Raw genomic sequence first — 8,863 nt, forward strand, 5'->3', positions numbered from 1 at the left:
TAAAGTAAGTTCACAGTTATAATGCACATTTGGTCTCTGTATCTACAATTAATGGAAAGTTTTTCTGATATTTTGCTTGGAACAGATAAGTAACTGCCCTTTCCTGAATTGTTTTTATCACTTGTTAAAAACTAAAAAATATTAGCAGATCTGCAATCTGTATAAGATAGCAATCTGTACTGTCTAAGAAGCTTTCAAGGTTGCCAAGACTAAACACTATGGAAATGATCTAGATTTTATTTATGTTTTTTTTTTTTGTTTGTTTTTTTTTTTTTGTCAAAAACACTTCAAAAACTTTTAGGTATGTTTTACCTTGGCAAGATAAAATATATCTATATTTCTGTGATTGCAATCACTTTTATCCTAAGCCCAAGATACTATGCATTCTTTTGTTAGAATAGAACAATTTAGTTGAAGGGACTTGTAAAGATTATTGAGTCAAACTGCCTGACCACTTCAGGGCTAAATGAAAGTTCAAGCATTCTGTTGAGAACATTATCCAAATGCCTCTTGAACATTGAGAAGAGTGGGGCATCAGCATCCGTATGAAGCTTGTTCCAATGTTTGACCACCGTCACAGTAAATAACTTTTTCCAAATGTCCAGTCTGAATCTACCCTGGCACAGCTTTGTGCCTTTCCTGCACAATCTGTTCTCATTTACCAGGGAGGAGAGACAGGCACCTCCTTCTACTTCCCCTCCTCCAGAAGCTGAAGAGAGCAGTGAGGTCACCTCCCGGCCTTTTTTTTTTTTTTTTTTTTTTTTTTTTTTTTTTTTTTTTTTTTTTTTTTTTTTTTTTTTTTTTTTTTTTTTTTTTTTCTCTCTCGACTAGACAACGCAGCCTCTCTTCAAAGAACATACCTTCCAGCCCTTTTGCCAGATTAGTTGCCCTCCTCTGGACTCTTTCAACATCATTTTTATGTTATGAAGCCCAGAACTCCACACAATATTCAAGGTGAGGATGCACCAACAGTACTTATAATGGAAGAATCACTTCTTTTGACCTTTGGCTGATCATGCTGTGTTTAATGCATTCCAAAATGTCATTTGCCGTCTTGGCTGCCAGGGCATGCTGCTGGCTTATGTTGAGCCTGCTGTCAACCAGTACTCCCAGTTCCCTTTCTACTGAGCCACTCATCTCCCAGTGTGAACCTGTGTCCAGCATTGCTCTATCCCAGACACAGAACCTTTTCTTTTGTTGAACTTCATTCCATTGCTGATCACCCAGTGCCCCAATCTATCTACAGTCCACTGCAAGGCTTCTTGTCCCTCCAGGGAGCCAACACCACTTCCCAGTTTAGTGTTGTCAATGAACTTGCATGATACATTCATCTCAAGTCAGCATACAGATCATCAACAAAATTGTTGAGCAGAATTGAGCCCTGAGGAATGCTGCTGGTGACCAGCAGCCAGCCAGGTGAAGCCCCATTCACTACAAACCTTTGAGTTCTACCACTGATCCAGTTCATCACTCAATGTATTGTGTACCTCTTCATCTCATTGTTGGACAATTTATCTAGAAGGATATTGTGAAGGATGGTGTCAAAGGCCTTATTAAAATCCAGAAAGATTATATCCACCACCTTCTCTTCATCCATGAAGCAGGTGACCTTATCATAGAAGGAGATCAAACTATAAGGCAAGCACTTTCTCTTTATGAACCTATGTTGACTATGCCTGATAGTAACTGTGTTTTTAAAAACCTTTCAATAGGACCTTGGATAATCTTTTCCATAACTTTTCAAGGTATTGAGATTAGAGTAACAGGTCTGTTACAGGTTGTTAATTTTGTTCTTTTGTTTTCAGTAATTTCATTTTCTCTGTTTCTTTTTCTATTTTATTTTTTTTTTGGGGGGGGGGGGAATTGGGGGTGGGCAGCTATATAATGCTGTTGAACAAATTACATATAACACTATATTTTTATATTAAAATTATATCCTATGAAAATTGCATCCTGTTCTTTCATGTTTGTTAGATTTTCTGTTGTAATGTATATTTGCAAATGCATGTTTGCACACACATCATTGCCATCAATACATTTATGTGCAGGTAGACTTCTAAAATTAAAAAAAAAAAGAAGTGGAGGGAGGGCATGTTTGTACCTCAAAAATATGAACCAGTCAACATTAATTTTATAGAAAGAATAATTAATTTTTAGTTTTGTAAACAATCCCTACTCATGTTTTAAATTAATATCAAAATAAAATTAATGAACATTTTAATTAACATTTTTTTTTGTTAATATTATTTATCTATAGCACTATTCCTTATAATTTTTGAAAGTTAAAGGATACATTACTAAGCATAAGATAACAGGTCCAATGCATAGAATTTTTTGAGTTGGAAGGGACCTTAAAGATCACCTATTTCCACCCCCCCTGCCCCCCCTCCCCCGCCTACCAAGGATGGGGCATCCACATCTTCTCTGGGCAACCTGTGCCAGTGCCTCACCACCCTCAGAGCAAATAATTTCTTCTTTATATCTAATTGACATCTCCCCTCTTTTATTTTAAAGCTGTTACCCCTTGTCCTATCACTACACTCCCTGACAAAGAGTCCTTCCCCAGCTTTCCTTTAGGCCCCCTTGAGATACTGGAAGGCTGCTATAAGGTGTCCCTGAAGTTTTCTCTCCTCCAGGCTGAACAACCACAAATCCCTCAGCCTCTATTCATAGGAGAGGTGTTCCAGCCCCCTTATCATCCTCATGGCCCTCTTCTGGACCCACTGTAACAGTCTGTGTCCTTCTTGTCCTGGGGGCCCCAGAGCTGAATGTAGCACTCCAGGTGGTGTCTCACAAGAGCGGAATATAGTATATATAGTAGAATGGCTGTTAGCAACTATTATGGTAAAAACTATACTGTAAGTGAAAAAGGTCAAATAAAGAGCTAAGTTTTCAGAGTGAAAAAAAAAAAAAAAAACACACAGGGTGTTGGTTTATATATTACTGTAATACAGAATAAGATAATGCCTAACAAGTTCAGTTGTTTCCTTGTTGCACTTTACTGTTCCTATACAGATATCTATTATATTCCAATCTGTTGTTATAGGACTGTATGTTTTAAATATCTAAATGTTGTGGCTATTGTATACCCCATTTTTTCAGTACAGTTTTATCTTTTAAAAGGAAAGTATAGTATTTCTCAGTTTCCCTGGTAAACTGGCTTTTGGTTGAAGTGTATTCAAGTCAGGATGATATTAATATCTACAGAAAACAAATAGAACTAAGGCTACATTGTCCTGATTTGCTTCATTGTGTCCCTAATATTGTTGGAAATTAGGGAATAATAAAGCCACTTCTGAGTGAATATAAGAAAAGAAAGTCCCCAAAACATAGGAGTTTCAAACAATGAGTCCAATGATTCTGAGAGTCATGTTTATGAAATCTCCTCCTTTCATTTTTCATTGTTATGCTTTAATCAGGGGTATTGCCTGTAATTCATGTGAGATCATTCTCCAAAATGCATGTCATTGAATAATTTATTCTTAATTTGGTATCCTCTCAGGAGACATCCCAGGCACCCACATGATATATATTCCATTGTAGTAACCTGCATGAAGATTCTGAGTATTTGTGTGTCTGTAGAAACAGTCCTGCTTATACAACATTTTACTTCCCATATTTAAAATCCTTTATATATTACTATATTACTCTTTTTGTTTAAAAGTTTTTTTGTTTTGTTTTGTTTTGTTTTGTTTTGTTTTGTTTTCTCCCACAAGAACTCTTCTCTTTTCCAAATTAATTTAAAGAAATCTATGGTGAGGGACATGCAATTTCCTTGCTTCATAAGGATTTATGCTCATGTAAACTGTGATTTAGAATATCTGATGTCCTTCATAATACATCACTTCATGACTGTTATATAGTAGGTTAATTATTATTGAATTAATATCCTAGGCTTGCTAAGTTTTCTTTGCACCACACAGTGTAACCATACAATGAAGTGGTATTAATATTATGGTAGGCAATATTATGGTACATGATATTCATGGTACATGGCTTGTTCATATGTGACAAGTCATGTTAGAGCTAGAAAAACTACTTTGAAATAAGTGATACCTTACATCTTAGAAAACTCAGGGGTATACCATGTAGGGCAATACTTTCTTCCCCCTTTTTAAGCTCAGTGGCAGTGTTTGGAAATTATTTCTGGTACACCTTACTAATACCTTTAGTAAAGATCAGACTCAGGTGGTGCTACAGCTGCTGGTGCAGATGCACAACCATTGTGAAAATCAAATAATTGAAACATAAATTTTCTATTTCACTTTTTATCATCTATATTAAATATACATACAAATGACAGCCAATTAATGTTTGATATCAGGAAAAAAGCCCTAAATGTTCAAATGTATTATCCATATACCTGATTTTTCATTTCATTTCATTAAAGATATTTCCCTATAAAATATACAGTAAGTCTGACAAAGTCTTTCCTGTTTTGGGCTTTTATTTTGGGGGAGAATATTAGGTCATGCTTGCGGATGGGGAAGTGTAGAGGATGGGAGAATATTCAACACTGACAAAATGTTATTTCTAGAAATGTTTGATGATAGAGAAAGAAACTGAAGCTTGTTTAGCTCGGAGCATTCAGGATAAGGTTAGGATAACATCTTAAAAAAAGAGAAATCAAAATAATTATCTATATGTGTACATACAGTGTTAATGTACCTGTGCTGTTGAATACATGTCCATCTGTGTTTACATTTGATGTTGAAGATATATTGAAATTACTAAGATTTATCTTTTAATTAAACTGCAGAATGGAAAGAAACATCACATATTAAAGCATGTTTAGATATGCAAAGGAAATTGTCAACTTTAGATATGAGTTCAGGAATTACAGACATCATGAGCATTTCAGTATAGAGAACTTTTATTATTATTATTATTTTTATTAATTAAGAAAATAGTAAATGAACTTCCTACTAGAAGTGCAGATAATGGCCACAAGATTTGCTGCATTCAATGAGCCCATTTTTTTCTTCAAATATTTGAAGATTGAAAGGTCGAGTTTCATGAGTTTCATATCAGTAAGGCTGCAAAACACACAGGGTCAGTAAAAAGACAGTATATACAAGACACTAAGAATTCTGAATTCCTTTGGAAATTAGTATTCAGGATACAAAAAGGCAAAACATTTTGCGGGGATGTAACTACAAAGTATATCTTGATAAAGTAATATTTTGTTTCATCATACAGCACTGTATAATCTTTTCCATAAAGAAGATTGCAAAGTTATATAGTTACAAACTGAAATATTTAAAAAGCTTAAATATCACTACTGACTGTATCAGATAGAAACTGTGTAATATAGAGAGTAAGTTCCTTTCTCATATTTCTCTTCTAAAATAGCTTTTGAGGTTTTCTATCATTTGATTATTTAGCTTCAGATTTCCAGTGGTTCCAGCTTTTCCAGTAAGTTCTGTCTCCCTCCCATCATTCAGCTTAGTATGTCAGAATGAAATGACTCTGAGGGGTAAGGGCATGCCTGCTATCAGCACTGAGCTTCATGAGAGAGGTGTTAAGAAGTTTGCTCTCATTTTGTACATATTGTGTATGTCTTCATCATTCTTGTAGTCTTCCACATTAAAAGAAAATATGAAAGTGGGGATAGAAATGGATCTTTCTTGAACCATTCATGATTTTGTCAAATTTAGTAGGCACAATTCAGACTTCAAAGTCAATTAAAAATTTTATGATGGGTAGGTCTGTGAACTGTAAGACTTCACTTACACAGACTGTTTTTTTCTGGAGCAATTGGTCTCACTGAGGACTTGGCTGTCTCTCTACTTCTAAATTACTATTAAAAAGAGGTGTTACATAGTTCTTAAAAGTCCATCAATATAGATATATTTAATTATAATTTTCCACTCTATACCAATATTTTATTTACAGATTTGCAGTGAACATTTGTCCTTTCTTCAACACCTTTAATCAACTAAATTTCTCCATTCTGTTTCCTTCCATCAATACAGTAGTTTCTCTCCAATTCTTTCCTTAACTGAAGCTTTTCTGCTCTTCAGTAGGTCTGCTGTGGATGTGCACTGTACTACGTATTTGATAAAGTATCTGAAAATATGGCAGTAGTACAGTGTAGTATGGAGAGATGAGTTAAATTTAAACTTGATTACTGCATTTCCAACAGCAGCCTGGACAGAACATTTTCAGTTTAATAACAGCTGTAAATTATACCCCAGCAAAGGGAAGAGGGGAAACCCTTTCATTGTGCTTTGTATTTCAACAGCTATCCTGTGACTGGAACCCAAACAATTTCATTTAAAATTTAACAAAGTACCTTCCAGTACTACACCACAGATTCATTTACCCGTAATGTTGATTAACCTAAAAAAAACAATGTTATGAATTCTCTGGTTCTACTTCATGAAAATTTATTGTTTGTCTGATGTCTCACATCTGTGCAAAGAAAATAATGCTTCACCACTTGCTTCACTCACCATCTCGGTGAGGGATGGTTTTCTGTTGTAAGCAAAGATGCTTGAATTTCTGTACATTAACATAGTTTTTGTTCATTTTTTTCTCAAGCTTACCTCCTCGCAGTGCACATACAAACTTTATATTTTCCTTTGTGCTTCTAAGCATGAGAATGCCCAACCGTTGTATTCTGTATGATAATGAATCAACTGGCTATATACCCAATTCCCATGACAGAAATCAGTGCACACATCACACGCACACACACACAAACGTGCACACTAAAAAAATAATAATCCAGAAGCCTTCTGATTTCCAAAGTATATCTAAGTTTCTACACAGCCTTTATATTAAGTGAGTGGAAAAACTTTACTACTGTTGACTCTTTTACATTAGAGGAAAGTACTATACATATTTGACATAATACTGATAATAGAAAAACTTTTTTCTTCTTTCTCTTACTGAAAATCTTGTTTCTATTCTTTTGTTTGTGTGACAGTTTATAGAGCATATTTTATATTTATTTTTAATCACTTTCAGAGGAAGAAGGTAAGCTACTCGATCTGTTTCAAGTTATTTGAATGTTAAAGAAAGCAAGGAACCATGAGCAGAATAATTTACTATATTCATATTTACAAAACCCCAGCCTCTTTTCAAAGGATTCATTTTACTACTTTTTTTCTCTGGGAATGTGTGTACATTATTAAAGAAAAATGTTTAGAATTGCTAAACATAATCACAGAAACCTTTTGCAAATAACATCAAATAACACTTTCCAATCACATTCTGATATTCTTGTAATGTTTTTTGTTTTCTTTTTTAAAAATTTTGTATTCAATCTACATTTTTTATTCATGTTATTATCTTGCAACATGTTTATTGTTAAAAATAGTCTAAACAGCGATAAAATCAACTTGATTTAGATACTAATACATGGTCTGTTCAAAAATGCCATGATGACTGTTATTTGTTATTCTTAAAAATAAATTAATTAATTAATTAAAATTTTTAGCTGGGATCTGGGAGAGAATAATTATATTTTGCCACAGAGTAAGAGTAAAGTATAAATCTATGTTGTAATGCAATCTTAATGATTAATCTTATAATCATTTTCCTGTACTGCTCAAACTACTTTGTTATTGTAGTTTATTCTGGGATACAAATTCTCCACTAAGCTGTGTGGCTTGGCAGTAAGAGATGGAAATACCATGGTTTTGTAGGCACATGTGATAGAAGATAATGAATTCCTGATTTGCTTGGAAAGTTCAGTGCTTGTATTTTCCTACCTGTTTTGGCATTAAAATATATAAGGGACCTATTCTGTCATTGCAAAACTGAGATGTTTTCTAGGTGTGATTCTAGGTGTGACTCTAGAATCATGATTCCAGAAGCGATCCTGGAGTTTTATTCTCTACTGTATAGTGCTCATTCTTATGTAGTCATCACATCAGTTCCTCCAACTGTTTGTTCTACAGTCTTTCCAGAATCAGACAGAAATGCGTTAAACATAAATAATAAGAAAATAATTTTGAAAGACTATGTAACTCAAACAGAAATTATAGTATTACTTCAGATGGTGTAAAAAAAAAGTAGTCCCAAAATTTATAATGAAGGCTTACTGAAAAGTACTTTTTGTTATCCTTTCTTATAAACATGCAAAGACCACCCACTTTTTACTATGTTCTGCAAAGCCATGGTACTGTTAAAGACAGTTCTCCACACATGAAACAATTTTAAATTTAATTTATGTTGTTAATATATTAACACAAATTATAAATTTATTTATGTAGCTATAGTTCTATTGGTTCTATCTGCTGTTTAGAGATAGGAGGTCATTTAGACAGTAAGGCCCGATAACATTGTCCTATTACCCCTGACCAAATTCAGCAGTATGCTTTCTTCTCCCATACTCTCTGGTTCTTTTCTGCTTACCATCACCAGCTGAAGTTTACTTCAAACTGACTAGAGCCGGCAACTGTTCCATGCTGCAGTATTATCAGTATTAAGCAGTATTAGGTTTAGGATCTGTAGTCTAATATTTTCCTCTTTGTGCAAAAGGTAATGGTTTGAAAGATGCGGGCAATATATAACATCTCTTTCCACATATCTGCAACTATGAAATGAGACTTTGAACTGGATTTGGCTATGAAGGAGATAACTTTCTTCATTTGATGCTGTGCTTCATATTTGAGGTTAAAACAGTGTAGATAATACACCAGTGCCTGTCTATTGCTGAGCAGTGCTTGTATAACATTAAAGCTTTCTCTCTCCACTCCATGCTCCACCAAAATCAGTATGTAGCAGGTGGGCAAGAATCTGGGAGGAGACATAGCTGAGACAGCTGACCCAAAGTGATTAAAGGGATATTCTATACCATATGATGTCATCCTCAGCAATAAAAACCTCAGAGAAAGGAGTAGAAAGTGGGGGG

Source organism: Oxyura jamaicensis, chromosome 2, assembly GCF_011077185.1.
Source record: "Oxyura jamaicensis isolate SHBP4307 breed ruddy duck chromosome 2, BPBGC_Ojam_1.0, whole genome shotgun sequence".
NCBI lineage: Eukaryota > Metazoa > Chordata > Aves > Anseriformes > Anatidae > Oxyura > Oxyura jamaicensis.